Source organism: Tenrec ecaudatus, chromosome 5, assembly GCF_050624435.1.
Source record: "Tenrec ecaudatus isolate mTenEca1 chromosome 5, mTenEca1.hap1, whole genome shotgun sequence".
In the NCBI taxonomy this organism is placed as follows: Eukaryota; Metazoa; Chordata; class Mammalia; order Afrosoricida; family Tenrecidae; genus Tenrec; species Tenrec ecaudatus.
In genome coordinates, this window is record NC_134534.1 from 132,048,602 (window position 1) to 132,075,847 (window position 27,246).

General features: G+C 44.9%; 1 protein-coding gene across 2 annotated transcripts in view; it reads right to left on the minus strand.

Annotated features, from left to right (window-relative positions):
• Positions 1 to 27,246, minus strand: part of MITF (melanocyte inducing transcription factor) — a 295,608-nt gene that overhangs the window by 248,200 nt on the left and 20,162 nt on the right. The gene's annotated exons all lie outside the window — the stretch shown is intronic.

Sequence of the window (27,246 nt, forward strand, 5' to 3'; positions counted from 1 at the left end):
CGGTGTCATTGCATGTGTTGCATGAGTCTGAAAAGGAATTTATAGATTGGTATCGGACATATGGGCTAATATTGAACTTATGGACTTGATCTAGACTGGGATGGGATGTCTTCTCAGTATTCAAATTCTCTTATATCTAAAGCCCCTTTCTTATACACCTGAGTCTCTATGAATTTGTTTCTCGAATCTACCTAGAAACCAACAGCTAATATCCCACTCAATGTGGATATACTGAGGGCATTTCCCTTGCAAACGAGAGCCAGACAGGGCTGCCATTTAGCACTACTCATATTCAAAATTGTGCTGGAAATCTTAAACTACAGCTATTGGATAAGAAAAACAAATCAAAAGTATCCACATTGGCAAAGAAGAAGCAAAATTCTGTCTTCTGCAGATAATATGCGTCTATGCATAACAAAAGTCCAAAGAGAAGAAAATTATTGGAATAATTTAAAGATTCAGCATTGTGGCAGGATACATGATCAGCACAAAAAAATTGATCTGATTCCTTTCTATTAACAAAGAAAGCTCAATAAAGGAAATATGAAAACAATATGACCAGTTAATAATAGTCACCCAAAATATTCAATACTTAACAATAAACCTACCAGATAAACAGAAGTCTTGTGCCATATAAACTCCAAATCATTACGACAAGAAAGCAGAAGAATATACCATGTCCATGGATAGGAAGACTTAACATTGTGAAAATGTCAATACTACCCAAAGCAATCTATAAATATAATGCAATTCTGATCTGATTCAAATCCTAGAATCATTCTTTAAAGAAATCAAAACTAATCACCAACTTTATATGGAAAGGAAAGAGACCCAGCAAAAAATTACTGAAGAAAAATAACAAAGTAGGGAGACTCTCCCTTCCCAGCCTCCAACCTACTCCCCAGTTACAGTAGTCAAAAGAGCCTTGTCTTGACACAGCAACAGATATGTACACCAAGGGAACAGAATGGAGAACTCGGAAATAAATCCACCTACCTATAATCAATTTATTTTCGATAAAGGGCCACAACACTTTAAATGGGGAAGAAATCATCTCTTCAACAAATGGTGCTGACAATATTAGATTTTCATTTGCATAAGATTGAAGCAGAACCTATAGTTTACTCTATACACGTAAACAAACTCAACACGGATTAATGGCCTAAATGTAAACTCTAAAACAATAAAGCTCATCAATGAAAACATAGGGGCAAACTTAAGGGCTCTAACACACACCAAAACTATACTTACAAATACAACAGAAAATGCACACACAGCAGAAGACAAAATAGATGACTGGTCCTTCTAAAACAAGACACTTAGGTGCATCAAAAGACTTCTCCAAACGACTAAGAAGAGAATGCAAAGATGTCTTGGCCAAAATCCTAAAATCTGTAGAAAACTTCAACCCCTTCAACAAACAATAAGACAAATAATCCTATTAAAAAATGAGCAGATGATGTGAACTGACAGTTCACCCAAGAAGATATCCAGGTGTTCAACAAATATATGGAGAAATGTTTACGATCACTAGCCATTAGAGAGATGAAAATCAATGATGAGATACTACCTCATACTAACACTAATAACTGAGTTCAAAAAAACAGAAAGTAGAAAATCCTGGAGCGAATCTGGAGACACTGAAACCTCCACACACTGCGGGTAGACAAATAAAACTACAATTACTGTGGAAAGCGATACGATGCGGCCTCAAACAACTGGGAAGAGACTACAATATGGGCCAGCAATCTCTTTACTTGATGTACATCCTGAAGAACACAGCACAAGCAGACATATGCAAACTGATGTCGACGACAGCAGTAGTCACAATAGCAAGAAGACGGGAACGACCTAAATGCCCATTCATGGAAGGCTGGCTAAACTTTGCCACACACAATGGAATAGTCTCACTGCCATCAAGTTGATTCTGACGCACGGCAACCCTACAGGACAGAGTAGAACTGCCCCCCTGTAGGCTTCCGAGGCTGTAAATCTTTACGTGAGCAGAAGGCTCCGCCTTGCTCCCACAGAGTGGTTTCAGATTGCTAAACTGGCTGTTAGCAGCCGGCACACTTAGCAGGTAGTAGCCCGCACAATTAGCAGCCCAGAGCATAACCCAGAGTTCCTTAATGGGACACAGCACATCGTTAAAAAAGAATAATAAAATCCTGAAACATTTCATGGCATGGTTGGTTTCGGAGGATATAAAGGTGAGTAAAGTTAGTCGATTACAAATGAGCAAATATTGTATGAGAGCAACTGTAGAAAAAATCAAAATAAAGGTTTTCATACCAAAAAGAAACAGACTTTGATGATTACCAGGAGTAGGAAATAAAGGAGAAGTGATAATATTAGGCTAGAGCAGGAGTCAGCAAAATTTTGAGGCAGAAGAGCCCAATCCTATCTCTCATAACAATTCAAAAATTACTTGAGAGTCATAAATAACGAAATCGCCATTATCTGAATAATATCCTGTAAACGTTTTCAATGTTACTTCAGGGACACCGCTGACCCCGGGGTCGTAGGTAAACAGGTGCTAGCTTGAGTGAAGGGAAGATAATATGCTACAAGGAGGTGAAGAGGGCAAAAGGGGGTGAAAGGAACACAGTGACCCACTGGGAGGTTTGATAAGTTATTTAAGTTGCTGAATGCAATACTGATCATCTGATATGTAAAAAACCCACCTAATTCACAGTGGGGAGGGGGGAAAATAGTACTTCACGAAAATTTAAAACAGGGTCATGGTCTTCCAACATGAAGGCTCCCCATAGTTCCCTATTGGCCTTAGGATAAAGTCCACTTGCTTCCTGGTGTCTCCATTTGATAGTTCCGATCCCAGTGACCTCACACCTGTCTTTCTCTGTGAGGTTCTAGCCTTTGAACAAGGCCCTTGTAGCAGCAACCATCTGCGTGTGTGGAGGGTGGTTACCCTGGAGAAATCCTGGTTGGCAATTCTACTCCTCCTTACAGAACACATCAGCTCAGCGTCTCATCAGCATTTCCATAGTTTGACTTGAGAGAGTCTAACTCCCAGACCTCGGGCAAACTTGTTAACTCCTTTACACACCTCACCTGTCACTGCAGGCTCCCCACCTTTCATTAACTCATGAGGGGTCAGGGGTAAACTTCAGAGAATCAGCCCTCATTATCAGTGCTGTTTCCCCTCCTACCTTCTTCTCTTTCTTTCTTTTTTAAGAAAAAGGAAGTTGCACTTAAAGACATATTGCAAAACAGTGCAAATGTTTAAATATGGATATTGTCCAGACAGTGATCCAAATAACTGAAGTGGAAAATGTTACTAATGCTGGAAAAGCACTGCTTGCTACTCACGGCCGTCGGCAAGGTCCAACGTGGGAGGCTTAAAACAGAGTAAAAACGTTATTCTCGCAGCCCAAGCCCGAGGAAGACACTGCCGGGTGAAGACACCGACTTGCCTCGAATATAGCTTGCACAGCAGATTTTTGGTTTTTGTTTTGTAAAGTTTAATTCCTGATGTTTCCTCTGAGTCATTTTCCAAGAATAGGAAACTGTCTGCCTAACACTGACCCTGACTAACTTTGATCTTTTGTGACCCATAAAATTATAAATGCACAATTATAAGACTTTTACTGAATATTTTTTAATTTGCTGAAATCGCTCTGTTTGTACAAATACGCCAACAATAACAGTAAAGCTCACCATTACTTTCCTCATATCAGTCATGTTGGTGTTCAGGCAGGGCTTGGAGAACCCATGTCAGAAAATTAACTCTACAGAAGCCAAGACAAACTTGCCATAGAAGTGAAACTGAGAGTGAGAAACACTGCAATGACAGTAGGTTTTATAATAAGTCTTGGCGCTGACTATACCCTTCCTTGAGTCTCTCCCTGGGCCAGGCCCTAGGCAAGCACTTTGGATACAGACCATCACGTTGACTTCTTAAACAACTGGATACTACAACTTGGGTCGTCACCAAATGACAAAGAGAAGACACTAAGTAAGGCTCAGAGAAGGAAGGCTCATAACTGCATATCTGGGGCGTAATGATTTCGGTTTCTGAACCCAGACCATCTGTCTGCAGAACCCAGGCTTCGTAATCATAACACCCAACATGTACTGTATACACACACTCTGTGGAAGCCAAGTGTTTCAGCGCATTGTTAATGCAGTTTTTGTGGTAAAATTAGGTGCCTCTGCTGATGTCCGGGTCGGCTTACACTCAAGTACATACAGTATATAGTACGTGACGTATACAGGAGTGTTCATAAGGATTTGACAAATACTAACTAGGGTGAGGCAGGAGCCTTGGGAGCATAATGGGGTACATGTTGGGCTGCTAACAACAAGGTCAGCAGTTTGAAGCTACCAGCCCGTCCCGTCCACAGGAGAAAGGTGAGGCTTTTTACTCCCATAGAGAGTTAGTCTCAGAAACCCACAGGAACAGTTCTACCTTGACCTCACAGAGTCACTGTGAGGCGGAATTGACCTGATAGCAATGAGTTGCTTTTGTTTTCTGCTTGTTTGATTTTGAACTTGGTTAACCTTCATAACAAACCTTCTATAGCGGATCTTAACACTATTCCCATTTACAATACAGGAAACTCCAAAATGGAGAGTCCGAGTCACTGGTCCAAGATGGCCCCACCGGTAAATTAAACACTGAGAGGCAAATCCGGGCTTGGTTCTCTAGATCTAAACCACCCTCAATCGAGTATAGTATCTCCCAAGTAATAATAACTAATAACTTTTTAGGGTCTTTAAGGCACTGTGCTACATAATGGGCTGCTAGGTGGGCTAGGCTGCCTGCTCCTATAAAGAGTCACCGTTCCAGAAAGCCTACATATCCGGGGTGGGGAACGTCTAGCCCACGGGCCATATAAGCACCACAAAAAATCATCAGTAGCAGCGAACATCACACACGTCACCAAAGAGAAGCAGCTCCAGCCCTCCCATTAGGGGGAGTTAATTAAAGGTTTGATCAGTATGGCCTGAGGAAGATAGTACATAAGTATCCAAAAGGCTCTTGGCAGACAAAAGGCTCCCCACCCCTGCCGCACAGAATTGCTGTGAGTCAGAACCCACTGCGTGGCAGTGGGCTGGGTGCGTTTATAAGGCATTTATGGCATATTGGGCATTACTTCACATGCTATACATTTACATCACGAAACCGTCACAATAACTCTGTGAGGTACCTCCACTTCGTAGATGAGAATTCTGGGAGGCTCAGAAAGAAGGCGACTCAGTGGCCCACAGTCACCCAGCCAACCGACCCCACAGTAGAGAACATAACAGTAGCAACTTCTGGGTTTCACTCCCTCATCTCCACAATTTTCTTCCTAAGGCATGGATGGCTGGGAAATAAGACGTACCAGATTTTCCGTCTCTTTGAAACTGTTCAGTTCATCAAATTTAGGGTGTGACTAGTCATAGACACCTCTAAGCTAATCTTCCGGGAGCCAGTGCAACCACAATGCACACTACAGAACAATGTATACGTTCTCTATCAAGTACCCTTGCCAAGCAGGCCTGGGAGCAGCCCAACTTTTGATATGAACACTTTCTTTGGGAAACAAAGAAAGCCCGCGGCTGTTTTCTTTCGTACGGTCAGTTGGAAAATCTGTTCTTTCTTCCACAGGAAGTATCACTGTTTTCTATCCCTGTTGCTGGACACCCTGGAGTAAGTTCCAACTCACAGCAATAGAGCCAAACACTGCCAAGTCCTTCACCATCCTCACCACTGTTGCTATATTTGAACTCGGTGTTTCAGCCACTGCGGTGATCAGTCCACTCTGCGGAGGATCCTCCTTTTTGTCATTGACACTCTCTTAAAAGTCCCATTACAAAAGTAAAGCCCTCCAGAAGGGCATTATGTATCCTATTAAGGAAAAGCATCATTTTCTTTCCCTCTAAATAGTCATGAAGCTCGTTTCTACAAACAGAATTAAGGAATAAAAATGTAACATAGCAAAATAAATGGATACTCACAGGCCAACATGCCAAGCCTAAAGCTCACTGTTACAGGGTCTATTCTGACTCACTGTGACAGAGGAAGTCAGAGGAGAAATGTTCTCTATGGTTTTTCAGATGGTAAACCTTTAGGAGATCAACCTCATTTTTCTCACTTGAAGCAGCTAGTACATTTGAACCACCAACGTTGCAGTTAGCAATCCTCCACTTAACCCACTGCACCAAAGAAGGTGGTTTGTGAGCATCCCTAAATCTTGGTTTATGACGTGTGTATAAATTCCACAAGGCCATAGGGCAAGTAGGCTTATAAAATCACTCATACCTACTGCCTCCTCAAAAATACAGAGTTGGGAATAGATGTTACCCTTGTCCAGCACAGGCACACACATTTATCATGAGTCACTATGAGTTGGAATCTATGAGGCAGCAGTGAGTTTGGGGGTTAGGTAAGAGAAAACCCAGAATCTGCCTCTCAGTTATTATTGTTTCGGTTTCTTGTTGTTATTGTTGGTGGTGGTTGCTGTCCGGTCAAGCTGACTCATGACGACCTCCTATGTGTCAGAGTTAAACTACGCCCCTGGGGTTTGAGATCACCAGACCTGCCTGCCTGCTGAGGGGCCCCTGGGTGGGTTTGAACTGTCATACTTTGACTTAGTCATCAAGACCTTTGCAATCTGCCATACTCAGGGTCTCCTATGGATTCAATTGAGTCAACATTTATTTATACCCTGTTGTCTTTCTGCGTCAAGCCCTGAACGGACAACCTCTAGGAATACAATGGTGAACCAGCGTAATTCCTGACCATGAAGATCAGTGCAGGGTAATCCTATGAAGAGGGATGAAGGAAAAGCTCAGGAAATGATGAAAAAATAGTACAGTGACCTAATATAGGTGAGAGTGTAGAGAGAGGACTCGAACGTGACCTTCAAATTGAAGGAAGAGGATGAGGAGGAAGTAGACAGAAGAAGAGTGGTGGGAAGAATTTAAAATGGCAGCAGATGAGCGTGTACAAAGGTCGCAGGTGAGCTAAAAGGAGCTACCATAAGGCAGTGTGATGTGGAAATCAAAAGCGCTTGGTTCTGTTTCCAGTTTGACCACTAATCCTGGGCAACTCCCTTCCCTTTTTTTTTTTGTCTCAGTTTCCCCTTGGTTGTAACACCGTTCTTTGTCATACTTATTTGTCCCCTAAGTATTAACTCAGGGGTCATTAGGGTGCCAAGAGTCATGTCATCAGTAGCCAGGGGAACTCCCCTCAGCAGCAAGCCCTCCAGAACTCACTTCCCAGCACCAGCGGGCAAAGGCTGACATTCAGCTGACAGGGCAACCTGGGCCAGGGAGGTTGAGATGACGGGCAGCCCTCCCACCACCTGAACAGTTAGTTGCTTCTAGCATCCCAACGCTGAACATCTGCTGTGGTTAGCCTGTCAAAGGAGAGGAGCAAACAGAATACAAGGAACAGATCACACTAGTGGGCAAAACGACAGGGAGCACCACTTAATTCTCACAGAGCTCATGCTGAAATTTGGAAGACAAGGCAAAGTCAGAGAAATACTTCCTTAAAGAGAAAATGATGGAACTGGTTGGCCATGCTGCTACCTGGGGCTTCCATCTAGAAGGGACCCTAAAACACTACAGGAAGCGTGAGAAATGCTCGAGTAGAAGAGAGCGCATTGAGACGTCCAAAGGACATTCTTGAGCAATAAAGGGCTGTCCCTAAGACGCCTGCTATAGAGGGGTAACTGTAGAATCGTGATGTACAAAACAGCATGGTGCGAGCTGGGGGCAGGGCCAAATTGCTCAGGGCTATAGAAAGAAGGCTCCCAGGCCTCCAGCACCTCTTATTCTGTGTATCACTTGGTCTACCAGGATACTGGGCACATGCTTAAAAAATATTGGTGTGACAGAAAATGGCCGCCCCAGAAATGTGGAAGTGGCTGTCATTAGACCTTGGTGGGAAACCCCGGCTCTGTGGGTGTCTAATGGAATGGGACCCAGGATCACCAAACACGGAATGCCCACCCTGCAGGTTCTGATCCATTGAGCAGGGACCTACAGTTGGAAGAATTGATCCAAAAGGTGCTCCCTAACATCAATCACCACACTTACGGTCAACAGAGCCCAACAGAATGAGAGATTGTGGCTTCAGGGGGAACTGTACTCACATAGACTCCTCCTATCAACGGTGCCTGGTGTGCTGGGTCCATTGGGGAAATTGATGATGATAATAGTGCAATTGACACACCCCAGGGGCATGATTGACAAGGCTGCACTTCTTTGTTTATTAGGGTTTTGCTTGTATCTTTCTTTCTTTTTGTGTACGTGCGTGTTCAGTTTGCTTGGTTCCTAGTTGGCTTACAGCTGCTATTGAAGCAGTTGGTCTTTTAAGGTTTTGGTTTTGTGAAATTACGACCTCTAAAGTAAAACTGAGATGTGCAAACCCCATGGACAAGCAGATGAAGTCTGGGCTCCTACTTAACTATAGCCCCAATTCAAAAGCATTTAGGTTTGAAAATATGACCCTGCTCAGTACTCACTTTCATGAAAAGATCACTGAAGATAAAGGTGCTACAGCAACGTGTGGTGAAGAAAGTAGATGGTGCCTGGCTATCAACTGGAATCGTGTCTGGGGTCTTGTATTCAAATAAGCAGCCTTGTCCACACGAAAGAAGCACACCAGCTTGTGTGATCCAAAGATGACAGTTACAAAATTCTACTGGGATAGAAATTTCTTCTCTAGCTTTTTGAATGTTGATGGGTGTCTTCTCCTTCTTACACATTATTTGAATTTTTGTCTTTATTCTCTTATGACTTCATCCTTACCACTTTAGTGCGATTTTGTTTTTTGTTGTTTTCTGTTGGGTTTCCCAGTTGTGAAACACAGAAGCAGGGGTTGCACAGTGAAAAGTGTTTGTAGAGCGTGTAGAGGGAGGTGGAGGGTTGTCGGGAGGGTAAGGAGATTTGGGGAGTAAATAAAGAAGGTGGGGGGGGGGAGTGCTAGAACAGACTGTAATTACACAACTCATTTTAGAGGCGACTTAACCAAGGGGGTGGGGATATGCTCCAGACTTCACGGTAAGATGAGTATACAACACTCCTCGATATGATTGAACAACTGAACTATAGAATCGTATGATTTGTAAATTATGTGCCAATAAAACTGATGGGGGAGGAAATAAAATTTAATTTTAAAAAGGACTACTGGTATGACGATACATGCAAGTAATAGTCAGCCTAAGCCTCCCGCGGCACCAAGCCACTCACAGCTTTCTCTTCCCTCTTTTTATTGACTCAGCTAACATTCAGGACAATAGTTCTATTGTCTGCACCACCACCAAAAATAATATGGAGGCTTTATGTTAAAGCTCCCAATCTGTGTCCCCTCACACCCATATTCTGCAGGCAATCTCCTACACACCCCAACGAAGGCATCATTTCTGGGTTGCTTCCCTGAGCCCCTCTGCGTAGGAGTAATCCTATCAGTCTACACAAGGTCACTTCCAAAAGTCCACAGAAAACTTCCATTGCCGGTTCATTCCATTTAGTCCCAGGAACTTTGCCGAGGCCCTTCATACAAATCACTTCATCATTTGCAAAGTTTTGCCCATGTTTATGACAAACTACAAGGTGTTAATAGGTACAGTAGGATCACTTATACCTCTGAGGTACAGTCATGAATGTGACCCGCCTACACATGGAGCTTTCTTGAGGAGGCCCAATTGATCCTGGTAGGCAGTACCACTACCTAGAAGGTTACTATAAGCTTCCAGGTCATCAGCTTTGTTTTGTAAGAATGAAAAAAGAGACAACAGAAGCTCGGAATGCTAAACTAATTTGTCCTTTACCACACCGGTTACTAGAAAATTAGTTCTGATTCAAGCCTTTCCAGATTGAACCGTGCTCCCTGGAGTTTTTTCAATTGCTGTAATCTTATGGAAATGGGCCTCCTGACCCTTCCAGGGCACCTCTGGGTAGCTCAAACTACCATCAACCAAAGTCCTCTGACAAAATGACCTCCACAAGCCGAGCCCACTGGTTTACCCAGAACACGGGGAAAAGCCATCCATTCTAAGTCTGATCAGTTAACCTCTAGCTGAACACCAGCAGAAGCTCCACACTGTACTCAGTGCATGCCAAAATCCTTCCAAGTCCTGACAGGATTCTGCCTCCATTCCAGTCCCATGTCCTCCCTGTCCCACCCCCTGCCATCCCCACTCCTCTCCCTTTGGCTCAGTCTGACCGTCCTGCTGTTTGTGGGCCAGCAACACTCCTCCTATCTCAGGGCCTGTGTCCTTCCATTTTCTCCGCCTGCTACACTGTACACACACACACACACATACATACACACACACACACACACACACACACCAATACCGGCAGGATCTGTGTTCTAGGATCCTTGTAATCTTCCCCAAAGGTAATTTTCCCAGTGAAGCCTTCCTTGCCCACTCAACTGTAAATCAGGATTCAGCCACACCTACCCAAGCTTTCTCTTTTGCTACAGCACGTATCTGGAAGCCCTGGGGAGGCAGAAAGGTCCGGAGTTGGGAGCTCCAGCTGCTCCCCAGGAGAATGGTGATGCAGTCCGCCTCCATGAGAATTACAGCCTCGGAAACCCTGTGCGGGAGCCCTCCGCTGTCCTGTAGGCCTGGACTGGGTTGGAATCACGATGGCAGCCGCAGTTTGGGTTTGGGATTTTAGAGTATGCATCGCCATTTAAAACATGCATTTTACTTCTTTAAGTATGTCTTTCTGTAGCCCTCCTATGCCCAACTGCAAGCCCCACAAGAAGCAGGGTTTTGAATCGTTTGATGACAGCTGCATTCCGAGCTCCTGGAAGAATGCCTGTCACAAAGCAATGCCCAGTGAAATGCTAGCTTGTATGGATTGTGGGATGGAGTCAAAAAGTGACCCAAATGCAGAGAACCCACAGCTGTGAAACGTCTACTAGCACCTGACAGGTCTGGGAGGCAGCTCGCGGCCTGGGTGTCATCTGCCATCACTATGCAGCACTGATAGCCTGTGTGAAAGTCTATAAACGAAGGGCTGAAGTGATACCAAAGAGTTGTCAAAGAAATCCTCTTTGAGTCTGCGTCTCTGGCTTCAAGAGGAAGTGAGCAAGCCAATGTTTGTCTTATCGGAAGCAATACGCTCTGACACGTCCGGAAGCAGGAATCACTTCGGAGCTGCTTACCCAGGCGCCTCAGCTAGAGAGTGGATGGGGATGGTTGGCTTGGACTGAACATCCCCAAAGAGAGGCCGGATTCCAAAAAAACTGTAGCAGGAGCCAACAGTTGCCACTATGCCTGAACCGCTGGCACAGCCAAGCCTCCACGCATCAATCTAAATATAAAACATGAAGCTTCAATTAGAGTTTAATGACAGATATATAAAGGAAGACAGTAAGAATGGCCAAACACAAGCAGAAAGAATCAAGAGCAGCTATGAAAACTGTGCAATATTGGGGCTGGCTACCAAGGAGAAAAAAACTTACATTCAGCCAGAACCAAGCTAGCATAAATAGTTTATGTTCTTCCATGTTTAAGGACACGATAATGGTTTGCAGCCAGCCTGCATCTCACCTCACCAACAAAACCATCCACAGAGAACAACAGGTCCGAACCTGCAAGCCACTAACTTTGCAAAACCCAGAGATCACTAAAAGCCTCGCTAGTTTCCGGTCTAATTTGGATCGGTAGAGCCTGCCCGTCACACACACAAACTGAAAATTTGAAACCTGTCTCCATGCCCACAGTAGCAACACCTCTCACGCAAACTCCCCTCTTCTCCACCAATCGGAGCCCCTGCCACATTTTTACTCATTTAGTTGGGAAGATGGGATCAACTCAACAGTTACCAAATGCTGAGGCCATTTTCAAATGGCAGCAAGCACTTCCCCAAATAAGAAAAAGACGTAGAAAAGAGCGGATGGGAAATATGTTCTCACTGAATGTCATGATGAACTCTTAACATTTCAGAATTCCAAGTGTCTACACCTAAATTAATGTCTCAAGTGGGTACAGTCCTCTCTGAAATCCACAATGACGGAAGTAGGAACGTGTTTGTGGCCTCTCCAGAAGCAGAACACGTCCTCTGCTAATGGGCACAATGATGGTGATTCACTTGAGACCACTCAAAACCATTAAGGCTATTAAGTCTGACCAGGATCAAGTCTAATAAACAAATGCCATCCCAACAGGAAATGAGTTAAGCTGGCCTCAAAGTCGCTTAAGCAAACACTCAAAGTCAAGAGTGCCTCATAGAAGCTTCTCATGAATCCTGCTGCTGCTCCTTTAGGCCACATCAAATCCAAGATGATTAGAAATGTTCATTTCAGGAAAAGGAAAAAAATCCATATTTAAATGGAGTAGATTTCAGTTGGTTTTAAGTGACCAGCTAAGAGTCTCTAAACGTTGCTCAAGTCTCTCTGGCTGCTTCAAACATAGCAACAGCAGGTGCATGATAAATATTTAGGAAATGGACATGGAACAGAATCAGCCCCACCTACATAACCTCGGGTTTCTGACCTGGAAATTCTAGACCGTGAACAGTCACAGAGAAGTGAAGAGGCTTCGGTCAGGCAATGTGCTGGAAATATTTTTGTCATGTCTCAGAGACATTCATTTCACAGTGTGGCACCCTCTCGGTTCTTGCTCATTCTAAGTCTAGGCCTAGAACATTTCATTTCCTAAATGAAATCTAATCTCATATCGGCATAGTCCTCTCAAATAGCAAGCTCAAGGGAAAAGGTGTTGCCGACAGTCATTTCTACTCCACGTGTCCTCCAAATGTCACCATTACATTCAAAGTCAGCCAGCATGAGACTTGGTTTTACTTACCTTGGATCCTGACTGCTTCTTGTCATAGGATTCCATTTGAACTGTACGTCTGTTGAAAGCAGGAGCTATACCTTAAATTCCTTCCTACCCCTGTTTTATGAACAGTACGCAGCTGTTTTATGAACACTAACTGTTCAAGAAATACACTGGTTGAAATGAAATGATCACTGAGTCTTGGATTTAATGCTCTCAAAGTATCTAGTCTAATAGTTTAAGGACCAAACCTACTTAAAAAAATAAATAAGTAACTTAAATTGTAAGGACAATAAAATCACCCCAAGCCATTGACCTAATCACTCGGGGTGTTTATTCTACTTGGAAACAAGCTGGCCATCGGGAATGACCTTTCCTGGACAGGCGTCTCTAAGAGCAGTGAGTTAATTTCCTTCAGAGATGACAAGGTTTTCAGGATTCTCTGGAATGCATACCTAGCCATTAATGTGTCATTATTAATGGTTCCCTTTGATCAGAAGCAGCACTGGAAGAGTTCCGGATTTTCCAGCAATGTCACACTCTATACGCAGGAGTCAACAAACTCAATTTGTAGGCCCACTGCTTACTCTGGTAGATGAGTTCTAGAAGGCGAATTACTAGACATAGTTAGAAATATTCCTTCCAATTTGTGTAATCATTTCTACAGTGAGGCTCCAAGTGTATTAATCATAGGGTTTACTTAAGCAATCGCGTAACCCTCTTTATGGAAAAAATGATGAGCATAAAGGAGGAAATTTCATATTCCCCAAGTAGGGATGCCAAGTTTGGTAAATAAAATATTTAGCAAATTTAAATCTTCGATTTAGTTTGGGCTTCATACAAAGAAATACTTTCAGCATAACTATGTCTCTCGTGCCTCATGGAATATATTTACACTATTTACACTCAAATTTTTCTTTCTCTTCAATAAAACCTTCAATGAACACCCAGTGTTTTCTGTGGTAAATCTACCCTGTGCCTTGAAATTGTATTATAGAGTCATTAAAAGGAAAAGGGAATGCAAATAACAGTAAAATATAGTTTGCAAGGCCTTAACCTTCAGAAGGACACAAAATGCAGCACTACAGAACATTTCCGAAAGCTCAATATAGTGACAGCAAAAACTAGCTCAGGTGTACTGCGTCCCACGTGCCAGGTGCCGTGCCAAACCTTTCATGTGCATTATCTCACTCAGTGCTTACCACATCTTTAAACAGTAGGACCTACTATTAGCATCGTTTTACAGATAGGAGAACAGAGACACAGAGAAAACCATGCCTTGCCCAATGTCACGGAGCAGAGAGACCAGGCAGGAGATTCAGGAAGAGAATTTACACCTGTAGCCACAAGCTTGTTTTACAGAAGAAAAAGAGACCCTTAATCATTTATTGGGGCGGGGGAGGGGGCACTCTGACACAAGCATGTCTACCTCCTGTTCAAATCACACACATGGGGAAAATAGAAATCTGGAACGGCCTCCTCAGATCCAACATTCTTGCTACCTTAAGGCAAATTCTTGTTTCTACATAGACACAAATCCCAAATACAGGAACAACCTGGAACACTAATCAGAAGGCCAATTTGAAGCAGGCACCGAAGTGAGCCACAAGATCCAATTACGTCTGGAAGGACCACAAAGCCAAACTCTTGTGTTTGGATGTGGAACTAAGCAGTCAAGTTTATCCCATTCACATGACCACAGTCCACAAAATAATGGAAGGTACCCAAAGTTTATCTGGAGTCATAGTGTAGATATTTCTGGAGCTCTGGAATGGAGACAGATTTCTTTCATGTGAAAATGGGAGCGTGGGTACTTGTGTGTGTGTGCACGGGTGTGCGTGGGCGCTCACGAAAGGTATCGGCTTTGAGACTTATTTGCTTATCTAACTGTATTCTCCAAAGCTGACTACAGGGAGCAGAGAGCGGGGTAAAACATCAAGTGATGGTTCCGCTGGAGGATGGAAAAGAGGTCTGTTGGGTGAATGGACACTTTAATGCTGTTTGCCTACCTTTCATATGTCACAGAGGAATCTGTAAGTGGTTGTTTACAACCACGGGATATCCCCTTGGAGCCGAACTATCCTGAGGGCAGAAACCACTGGCCTGTGTGTTACCACATGCTTCACATGCTTACAACCAGCCATACGCAACTACCTCTGTTATTCCAGCATCACCATACTATGGGCTTCCGTGACTCCATCCTAACTGGAATATTGCCTCTTTGTTGCTCGGAAATCATCTTTGGATAATGAATCCCCAAGTCTCTTTCTTCTCTGAGACTTTACTCCTCCATCCCCCCTCAGAAGAACCAATCCCTTCATCTTTTGTGTTCCAAGGGTACAGTGACATTGCCGTGCCCACATTTATCTTGCGACAGAGTTCTGGTGGCCACCTCGGAGTCAGTGGTTCTAATCCATCAGCTGCTCTATAGGAAAAAGATGAGGCTATCTGTTCCCATAAAGATTCACAGGCCCAGAAACCTTTTAGAAAGTCAAGATGAGTCAGAATCATCTCAATAGAAATGAGAAGCTCTATATTCAAGAAGGCAAACACCTTGCTTTAGATGATAGTCAGTGTATCTCTAACAGTGTCTGGCATATAAACCCCGTTCCAACTCAAATTCACCCTGTAAGACAGAGCAGAGCTTCCTCAGAAGGCTGCCAAGGCTATACGCTTTACAGAGGCAGACTACCACATCGTTCCCACACATGGCAGCTGGTGGGTACAAACTGACGGCTTTTCAGTTAGCAGCCTCACGCACTTAAACACTGCCCTTGGGTGGCAAGAAGTGAAAAGTAAGACAGCTTGCTAACGTAATCACTTCGTGTGAGCTCACTCAAGTGGAAGAGGACTCTCTACAACCATTCATTGAGTTCTGTTTATTTCTGCTCGATCTACAAACACACTCTTGGATGGAGGGACAGCACTGCAGGTGGTTACAGGTGCTGCTGGTAAGCAAATGAATGCCTACTGACCAAGAACGTCACAGGTAATACCCATTTGTAAGTGACTTTTGTTGTCAGCCACTTCCAAGTGAACCCCAACTCATAGCAACCCCATGGGGTTTGTAACGCTCAGGCCTTTTGGAAGCAGGTCACCAGGTCTGTCTCTTGAATTGCCTCTCAACACTAAAACCAAACTCATTGCCGTCAAGTCAATGCCGACTCATGGTGACCCTATAGGACAGTAGAACTGGTCTTGTGTAACCACAACACCTCCAGGGCTCCTCGTTAACAGTTACTGAACGGTGTCTAAGTGGGTTTCAACCACCAATCTTTAAGAGCCACGTACTCAACTACCTGTACCACCCAGGGACTCCTAACTGAGCTTTAGGGCACCCAAACCAAAATGGCCCCAAAGCAACATACACTAAGGGACCTCAGAAGAAAGGTATGCTTGAGAGAGCAATTAAGTTCGGTCACTTGCATCCACGGTGAATTGTGGAGGTCCCATGCACAGAATTCAGAAGCAGCCCGGGGCTCTTTCTAGGCTACCGGGAAAGAGTGACATGATCATCTGCAACATTCACCCTGATACAGTGGAGGAACAAGGCAGCAGATCAGGGCCTTTGCTGGGTTTGTTGGCTGTCACAGGGACTGCCTGTGGCTCATGGAGAGCCCATGCACCATGGAACAGAGCACTACATGATCCTGCACCCACTCCATGATCAGCTGTGGCGCTGTATGGTTTCCACCAGCTGATTTTTGGAAGGAAATCACCAAGCGTCCCATTCCTAGTCCATCTTAGTCTGGAAGCTCTCCAGAAACTTGTTCAGCAGCAGAGCAGCATGCAAGCCTCCAATGACAGGTGAGTGGGGTGCACTGTCCCGAAACTGAGTTCAGGGCTTCATGTCATGGCCTCCCACTGACACACACTGCTCCCATGAAGCACCATGAACTGAACCTCGTAAAGTCCTCACCCCCCCCCCCCCCGCTGGACATACGAAGAGATTACTCATACATGAGTTGCTCAGGATCACAAAAGTAAGAGGCATAACAGGGCCTGGAACCAAGCCTCCCAATATATTGATTCATTACTAGGTCTGCTGGGGTCAAATGATGAACCCAGGTACGGTCACAGGTCCAATGAAAACAAAAAATACAGTTGATAGACACCTGAAGCTCTTACTCAAGAAACGCACTGCCATTGAGTGGACTCTGGCCCACAGTGACCCTATCGGGGAGAGCAGAACTGTCCCTGTGGGTTTCTGAGGCCGAAAATCTTTACGAGAACAAAGAGTCTCATCTTTCTCCTGAAGAGTGGCCACTGAGTCCAAGAAGTCGCTGCTAGCGATCCAATGTACCATATTGGATTTACCACACTGGGTAATCCACCGTGCCAGGAGGGCCAGCTCCTGGGTCGACCTCATAATAAAACCCTAATGTCACCTTCCCTTCACCTACTGAAGGCCTATTCTTTTGATATTTATCAAGATAGACCTTAAAAACTAGAACAAGGCTTTAAAAAAAATTTTTCCGTGGAAAACAAACCAATCATTTTATAACTCTTCTTTCATGTCTTTCCCTTCACTATTTATGCAAACTTCCTAAAACATTTAATAAATCAAAAACTCAAAGGTGATATTCGATTCTTTTTTTCCGATCACTATACCAATCTGTATTCCCAACTCCAAAACCGTACCAGCATGGTGTTGGAAGGAAGCACTGGTTAGGGCATGGTCTTCAGTTTTCCAAAGGCTGAACAACCGTACCTTCCCCGGGAACACGCACCTGCGCTTTACAGTGCTGAGAGTACAGAAAGACAGCTCTGTTCCTAATCCGAACATCGCCAGCAACAGCGAACGGCAATCTGCCCTGTCCTCAAAATCAACCAAACAGAGCCAGTCACTAATTCACACCCAATATTCTTGGACACAGGATTTGAGGCTTTAATTCTTGTATGTCATCTTGCTTGTCTTCTTTCTTTTTAAACTAGGTGAATTAATCAGTGGGAAAATTAAACAGAAAAAAAAAGGTTTCTCTGAAAGCTTAAGTGATTTAGGAGAAAATAAAAGGGAGGATTTCAAAGGAAGTCACTGACCACCAATTGTCCCTATATTTTCACTAAAAAGATTTCACTTGACTCTGAAGTGCACATTTGGTTTTTCAAATCTCTGCTGGCCTGCAGAATCCTAAAGCACCAGTTATTTCCATAAAGTAAAAAGACACATTCTGGTCTTATTCTAAAGAGGACACCAGAAAACAAAACTGATACTGTGAACAAACACCTCTTGGCTAACATGCATTGAAATAATCCAAATGGTTCTCATTCCAGGGAAAATAGTAAGTCAGCAGCTTGCATACGATTGCCTTTTTCTAAATACACAAAATAAGCAAAAACACCACCAGCAGAATGCGTAAATGCTGAACACTTTCTGTTTCTGCAGTTCGATCAATACCGACTGCCAGGCAGCGCTCGGCTAACCTCCTGGCACACTTCCAGCCCCCTCGGCCCTCCCAGAAGCCTAGAGAATCCCAGGACAAGAATCAGGGAGCTGCCGCTCACACCGCAAAGTGGGTGACAAGACAGCCCGGGGCCCAGAGGCCAGCTATAAACCAAGGAACGCAGAGGTAGAAAATGAATGTTGAGGGTGGCCGGCAAAATAACGGTCACCGACAGCACGCAGATTCTAAACAAGAATTCAGTGAGGACCCAGCTCGGGATTCCTTAAAGAAAAAGTGGCTTGGGGAAAATGATAAAGAAGTCAAAACCCTTCCTTCACCCTTCACCCTTCACCTTCTGGGGGGTTGGCAAAGACTATTGAGTAAAAATATTCTATGTAAGGAGAATTACTTAAGGGAAGTATTCCCAGCCCGTCCCCCTGGGTGGAACTCATGAGTAAGTCTGTTTGGGCTTACAACGAGGGACATGAGAGTACCATCCTACACACTGAATCATTTTTGAAGAGTAACAGAAAAGGAAAAATGAGTGTTTGAACTTGAAGACGGAGGGAGAACTTAATTCCAAATCCCCATCCTTTTCCAGGACTTGAAAGGAGTCATCATGAAGGAACTCGTCAAAAGGGGAAGTGGTATTCTTTGACCGTTTCTGTTCATCCCCGCCAGCTGCCGTGCATGCGTCGCAGTGGCATCAGCGTTTAGATGAATGACAGAGCTGCAACTGAGGGGGAGAAAAGAAATCGGTGGGTGGGAAGGGAGGGCAACGACGCATGGAAAACACATTTGAAAATGTGGAAAATTAATTCACTTTGCAGCGAATCACTCCACCAGTCCCCAACACTCAACACGACCAAAAACAACAGAAGAAGTGGAAAAGGAAGCAGAAGCGCTCCGAACCGAATCGAGTGATCCGGTGGAACTGGGAAAAACATGTTCCCGCAACAGTGGACTGAATCCCTCAGAGAACACCTAAGGAGGCGACCTGGTCCTGGAGGAAACACAAGCACTGCGGGCCCCGAGAGTCCACGTGATGGGAAAAGTGTCACCTTTTCAGAAACATCCGCTAGGCAAGCATCTGTAGACTGGGCCGTCGCACTCATTGCAACGGTACCTTCTTGCGCACAGCAGAGGCTCCGTCCCATAGTGTCCTTTGCACGGGTCGAGGGCAGAGCGCGTGGGAAAACCAAGGTGTCCCATTGAAGTTGGGCCACAGCATGGCCCGGGAAGAGGGTCGAATTCCCAAGATGAAAGTCAACCATCAGGCTTTGGCTCAGGGCAAAGCCCAGGGGAGGAAGCCACACAAAACCTGACTCAGCCAACAACATAGAGAAAACTCACCAGGGTCACCTCAGCCCTCTGCCCGAACATTGGGTCCACTGAAGCGGCTCCGAAAGGAGATGAAGAGCCGGGTGGATAGCAGGTCTGCCACACACGTTTACACACACCTGCCCTCAACACGAGCAAGGCTAAATTAGAGATAGAGTGATAATTAACAGGATCCTTGGCAGCAAGGGCCAGCTTCTTTAGCTAACCAGTAATTGCTGCCTGCTTAAGATGACAGGGAACCCAGCCAGGAAGGAGGGAGGTGCTGATGATGGTAATCATAAAAGGTAAAATAGACTTGACATCAACAGGTTACTTGGCTCCGATTCAAAGCTGCCTCCTTATCTGAGAGCAATAGCAAATAAATTCAACAGCTACACACGATGACCGGAGATCAATAATCCTTCGAGAAAGATCACCACGGGAGCAGGGACCTGTGTCAAAAAAGAGAGCTCCCCTCCAGAACACCTTCCAAACCACAGAATGTCATCGATTACTAACTTGATTGCAAAATAATAATAATCTTATAAAAATTGCAAAAAAGATACTGTATTGGAAAACAGAATTCTTCCCATCAGTCACACATTTCAACTTGTCCCTTTAAAAAAAAAAGAGAGAGAACCTGACTGTTGAGATATTTTTTAACAACAGCACTGTTTATGCCTTCTATTCAGACGTTAAAGTGAACGTACTTGTAACTGCTGGGGTGGAGGGTGGGAGTATTTAACTTAGAAGTTGTTTACTGGAACAGCTAAAGATAGTTGGCAAGGTTAAGGAGAGCTGGCATGTGGCGCTGTCTCCCGTTTAAGCCTCCAACCCCGTGAACGAAGACAGCAGGACAACATGTTACACTGATTAGCTAACCCTCAGCTAAACAATCGTCTCAGAAGAGCAGTACCCACTAACATTCCCCAGCAAGAAGCAAGGCTACTGTACCTCTGACATCCTTAGGTGTCCACGGACATGGAGAGGTGATGCTTCAGCCTTCTGCCACGGGAAGATGTGTGAAGTGATAAACCAGAGCGGCAGGCACATAGCTCCACAGTGACTAACGACGACCAAAACTTCATAAACTCAGCTCACAGGTAAAGACCTACTTTGTTTGCCCAGGAATGCCCTGGCTCCTACTGGTGGCGATGCAAAGGATGCCCTCACAGCCTGCCAAGAGGAGCTCGTCACCAGGCTAAAGGTTTTCCAATCAAGACACAGCGCAGGCATCCCCACTACTAAGATCTTGGGGAAATCTCCACCTTTTCTTGTGGTAGTAAATTGGGAGCAGAAACATTGAAAAGTTGGGTCGTTTTTACTTTACTTGGCATAAAGGGGAATTAAGTGTGGTGGTTTGTTGTTGTTATTGTTGGTGGTGGTTGTGATGGTCTTTCTTTTACCCCAGTAATAAAGATGTTTCCACATTCATTCTGCAAGGCTCTGATAGCACACACAAAGTATATGGCTCACCATTAAAGTCATGAACCAGGATTTTTATAACTTCTTCCTCTCTATTAGATCATTATCCTTTTATTGAAAATGTTTAACTCAATACTTTGCAATGACTAATGATCTGCACACCCACATGTCAAGGCAGAAGTTAGATTCATTACACAACATTATGATGTTTCAAGAGCTCTGGCATGTCAAAGATAAACAGTCCAGAATGAAACAGCCTACCTTCATCTTCATAAAGAAACTTAAGAAAACCAATTAACGACTCAAGTTAGAAGAGAGCGAGAAGTGAAAAACAACAAAATGGTTTTCTTGTTTTGTTTTGATCATTTTATTGGGGGCTTGTACAACGCCGATCACAATCCATCCATCCATCCATTGTGTTCAAGCACGTTGTTGTACATTTGTTGCCATCGAGATGTTTGAAGCTACATGTTCGGTGGTTGAACAGAAGGATAAATGTGTAGACAGGTCTTGGCGATGCCCTCAAACTAGCAACCTTCAGAGACGATCTCCGACACGGACTGAGGGCAATCTATAACTTATACACCATTCCTTAGGAATGATTAAGTTTCCCCTAGGGAGAAATCTACCATCCCATCTTTTGCTACCTTTATTGGAGACTTAATAGACTGTCTTGTCTCCCTTCCTTCATTAGACACAGCTTTGAAAACAAAGAACTGTGCTGCCAAGCATGCTGTGAACACCTTTAATAGACAGATCTATTTATCTTGGATACAGATTTCAACCACGCCCTGAGTGTCATCTCTCCTCCAGCAGAAGCGCAGTCCTCTTCCCCCTCCAAAATCAACAAGAATCGTCGCCCCTAATTGCTTCCTGTCCTTGCTCTCATGTCCACCCCCAGTGGGCACAGGAGCCACCACAGTGTATGCACACAGAACATACGAGGAGGAACTTTGAAGGCCTCGGTTTGACAGCCCTGTTTGGATTTTGGCTCCAACCCTTATTTGATGGATGTTAGTTCACCAAGTGACTTCAGACTTCAAGCCTCAGCTTCTTCATCTGTCAAATAGGATCCTTGTTGTTAGTTTCTGTCAAGTCAGTCCCCACTCACGACCCCATGCGTGCAAAGTCAAGCTGCTCCGTCGGGCTGTTAAGGCCGTGGCCTTTCAATAGCAGACACCAGGCCTGTCTTCTAAGGTGCTGGGCCTCTGGGTGAGCTCAAACCACAAACCTTTTGGCTATTAAATTCCAAGCACACAGGGCCTCCTCTTCCCCCCACCCCCCGCCCCCATGGGATCTGATCTCACTCCTATTAGTTAACTGACATAAAGCGTGTTTAACACAGTCCCAAGTAGACAGTCAGTGTCCTTGCACACACATAATTTAATCAGTACTGAGCCCCTCATTCTTGTTCCAAGAAGGCTTCAGAAAACTCAAAGAAACCTCCCTTATCTTTCAGTTCCAGTTTCCCACAGTTTGTGAAGTCCCCTTGTATTTGTTTCTTGACTTTTCTAACACAAGAAAAATAAGAAAAAATTATTACATAGGCAACATTCTTCCTTCAATGAGATGGACTGGCACAGTGGTTGTAACCACAGGCTCACACGTAGCAAGCATGAGGCTGGCAGGACTGGGCAGCGTTTGGTTCAACTGTCCATGGGACAGGACCCAACTCAAGGGCCCCTAAGAAGGACGTCCCTCAGGCCTAAGACAGACACATGTGCATATGTACACACATTGGCACATACCTAAGCGACCCTTTTTCTAATACACACACATTGATCCAGTGCACACCCAGGATGCACCTTTTCTTACACAAACCCTGGGGCATTTCCATTTCCTTCATTGGTAGGAAAATGAAACCACGGAGGAGATTAACATACCAATCCAAGGCCCAGCTCCTAATAAGGGCTTTAAAAACAATACTGTTTTTTGTTTGTAAACAGTGTCATCTAGCAACTATGAAACCACTGGGCCTTCTCTGCTTTTCTCTCAACTTCCTAAATGAATTCCAAGCATTCCCAACACATAAACCTGTCCACCTCCCACCCACCCCCATCACCACCACTGGCCAGAATGGCTATGCTGATCATTACAGTATGGTAGCCCCCAATTTACTCAGAAGTCAAAACGCTTCCTTTTTAAATGGGTCCTGAGGAAACTGGGTCTAGTTGCCCCCAAAACTATAGATGCTAGACTTTCTAAGCCATTGTACTAGTTTCTGCTGGATTCTTCAGCGATGGCTCCCACCTCTCTCCCAACTGCCTACTCGGCCTTTCTAAAGGACAATAGACATTGTATGAAAGTAGAGCGCCACAGAAACATGTCAGCACAATGCTGATGCAGGCAACTGTTGCGCCCTAGAAGCGGTGAGACATTGGAGACGGGGGAAATGCTGTCAAACACGGATGGTCAGGTTCCTGGAAGACTTTTATCAACATGACTTCAAGATTACCCCCAACCTCGGAATGGGCAGCATTATAAAATGGTTTCCCAGGGTGTAAGCGTTTGGGTCCAGAGAAGGAGTTTCAGGAGAAAGACAAGACACAGAAAAGGATTCTTAATGTTTCTGTTTGTTTCTACCTCTTTTTACATTAAGAGTGTTGGTTATGCATTGGGCTTCTAGCCACAAGGTCAGTACTTCAACACCACCATGCCATCCTCAGGAGAGAGATGAGCCTGTCTATTCCCGCAAAGGAGGCACGGTCTGGGAAAACCGCAAGGGTACTTCTCCCTGTCCCATAGTCGCTATGAGAGGGAATCCACTCAATGGTCGTGAGTGTGGTTTGACCATTAATTGTGGTGATGACAGCACAGCAAATGTCACCCTTGACGTATTGGAGACTCACATATGCCAGGCATTTTATACATTCCATTCCACCATCCTCACATCCATCCCAAGAAGGAAGGATTATTATTAGCCCCATTTTATAGGTGAGGAAACTGAAGCACAGAAATAATTAACCAAGAGCTCATACCTATTAGGAAAAGTCCGTCTTATTTGGGGTACATTTTTCCAGGAGTTTGAAGGAGTTCCCAGAAGTTACTGACTGATTCCTTGTAAGACACCAGAAGCACTTCATCCTTTGGTCATTTTCCAACAAATACTTATTGGACCCACATTATCCTAGATCTTGGAGAAATCTAGTGACCAAACAGGGTCTCTTTTCTCACGAGACTTTGCTGAAGGGGGAATTGACCTCTAATAAGTAAGGATAGTTCATTCCCTTCATCAGCAGTCATTACCCCCATATCAGCATCACCCACATGGTATGAGCAACTACGGAACCACTGCTCCCAAGAAAAATGTAAGGCTGGGGTTCTGCAGACCACCGGTCACGATGTTGACACTGAACCACCAGGAAAAACCTTATTTGGTGTGTGTTTTAGTTAACGGGACCTTATTTCATATATATATCATCCATTCAGTCATCGAACCAACAGTCCTACAACTCATTCCTAAACGAAGCTTATCTAAGACATGTGTTTTTTTTCTCCTTACAGCCCATCACGACCGTCCTGTCTAGTGGTTAGGAACACAAGATAGCAACTCAGCAATACACATGGGGGACAGGGGTAGGGAGGCGCGGCAGGGAGCATGTTAAACAGTAGCACTGCCAGGGAGAAGCATGCTACTACATAGGTGGCAGAAAATACAGTGAAAAGGATAGTTGTTGACAATATCAGATCTGAAACAAGAAGCAGAGTGTTGCCTTATTCAACGTCAGCTAGGGCTGCTGCACGTCAGGCACGAAAGGCAACACATTTGTCAGCACTGTGTGCATTGTTGTTGCTAGGTACCAGCCAGTAGTTGCCACCTATGTACAGCAGAGCAAAACACTGTCCAGGCCTACAGCAGCCTCCCAATCACGACGCGTGAGCCTACTGTTACAGCCATTGGGTTAATCCATCTCCTTGAGGGCCTCCCGCTGTTCCCCTGCCTCTCCACGGGACCACGCCTGATGCCCTTCTCCTGGGGCTGCTCCCCCCGAGAGAAGCTCCCCGAATGACTGCAGAAGCACCACAGCTATCGGTGTAAATACGGAATCCAAGAACCACGAGAACGGCCTTATCACCTATTTCAAATAGAAGATGCTTGATTTTTAAAATACATTTTCATATTCTGTTGTTGCTGTTCTTTGGCTTGGTGTTGTGTTTATACTTTCTTTTATTTGGTGTAGTTGGTGGTTGAGAACATGTACTGATTCAACTGTTTCTCCATGAAGAGACATTATACCATTCTTGGGCAAGCACCCTCGCCCCCCCTTCTAGGAGTGGGCCGGCCACCAGGAACATAAACACCCTGCCCCCTCAGATCCCTGTCTGACTTAGCAACTTCTGGTGGCCAATATGCCCCCAGGGAGCTAGACCTTAAAAGACATAAAGCTCGAGGCAGAATTGTTTACTGGTTAAGCTAAGCTATTGTTTAGTCTTAAGGAGACTCGGGAGAATACTTTCGGTGTAAAGTTTAAAGATTATCTCAGGGCAATCGTTCCAGGAGGTTGTCTAGTCCTGATGGCTCCGTAGGATGTGCTTTCTTCAGGGGGGAAAAAAAAGGCTTTCTTTATGAAAAACCAGCTTAAAATATATTCCCATCCCCCACCAAAAGGAATTTAAGCATCCATCTTGTCAGGTCATTTCTTCTTCTTTCAGAAAGAGCTCTTCTGACCCTGGTAATCTTGTCAGGGGTTCAAAACACCCCTCAGCAAACCACACCTCTGAGAAAAGACCTAGATCTCTTAGTGTCCTCCTATTTAGATGCCAAAATAGCATATCGGCCTAGAGACGGTCCAGACTGCCTTTTCTATGTCTGATGACCAGTCCTTCCCCAGCCTCCCACTGGCGCCAACAGAGATCCCTCCTGTTAGCCGCTTAGACACAGCGCAGTCTCTCATCAGACCAGTCCACTTCGGACCCATCCTGGGCTTCATTCTTTCTTACAGATGTGTTCCTCCTTGCACCAAACGCTATGTGTGCAGCTATGGCTAGGTTGCTTTTCATTGTTTGCAGGTTTCAATCACATGGAAGGAAGACCACTTTCACTTCCTGTGCTTTCCAAGAAAAGTAAAGATAATGGAAAAAAGCAACCACCCACTGCCATTGTGTCGATTCTACCTCCTCGTGGCGCCCATGTAACGTTCCCAAGGCTGCACATGTTTATAGGAGCAGGCGACCTCATCCTTTGCCTGTGGAGTGGCTCGTGGGTTTGAACTGCCCACCTTGTGGTTAGCAGTCCAATGCTACCCAACAGTGCCACCAGGAGCAGCAGTTTCAACTACTCATGAAAATATCATAGAAAAGCTAGAGATACTCTTAAAATGCTGCATTGGCATCCTACCTATGTATCTATCCGCGTACAGATGGATTCTGGTACAGGAAGGACAGAAGGCTGGGTGGGGCGATGGCTAAAAGTTCGCAGCTGCTAACCAAAAGGCAGGCAGCTGGAACCCACCGAATGCATTGCCGGAGAAGGGGGCGCAAATATCCATGGCCTTGGAAATCCTCCAGGCCACTGACACTCCGACCTATCGAGTCTCTATGCACAAGAAGCCATCACATGGCGTTGTTGGCTTATGCATACAACAGTTAATGCAGTTTTTGTTGTTGTTATTGTTTTCATTCGGTGCCATCAAGTCAGTCCCAACTGATATTGATCCTGTTCCTGCATCGTCCTCACAGTTAGGTCCCAGCTTATTGTTGCAGCCACCGCGCCAATCCATCTGGTGGAGGGCCTTCTGTAACTGCCCTCTCCTTCAGCAAGCACGCCACTTTTCTCCGGGGACTTGTCTCTCCTGGCAACATGTCCCACGTACACGAGATCACTGGGGGCCTTGGTCTAGAGCTGAAACAGTGTTAGTATAGTTTCAAAAACTTGCTACCTGAAGATCTTCCGGGCTCGAGAATTGTCTATTTGGCTGGGTGATTTAAACTATAAAGAATCAAAGTGTTACTGGTTTACTTTACCGTGACAGACAGTGAATAGACTCACGATAGCACACCCCTAGAGCCATACAGAGAAATCCCCTCTTCGATTCTCAGTCAAGTCGCCCCTGCAGATGGCCCGGATGCCAGTAGCAGCACATGTGCACAGTGGGGCTAAAGACCAGCGGGAGGACAACAGGATTCTTGACACCACACGAGCAGCTGGCATCTACGGTGCCCTCCTACATCTAGGGAGCAAGCTCGTGGTGCCTCGCTGAAATCATTGCAGCGATGCGACGTAGCAGGCAACTTTGTCATACTTATGTCATTCCTAAGCAGTGACCAATGGAAGCATCCACTGATGAGGGGGCTTCAAAAAAATCCATGGGGAAAAAAATCCATTATGTTTTCATTCCACTGTTACCATGAATTGTTAGAAG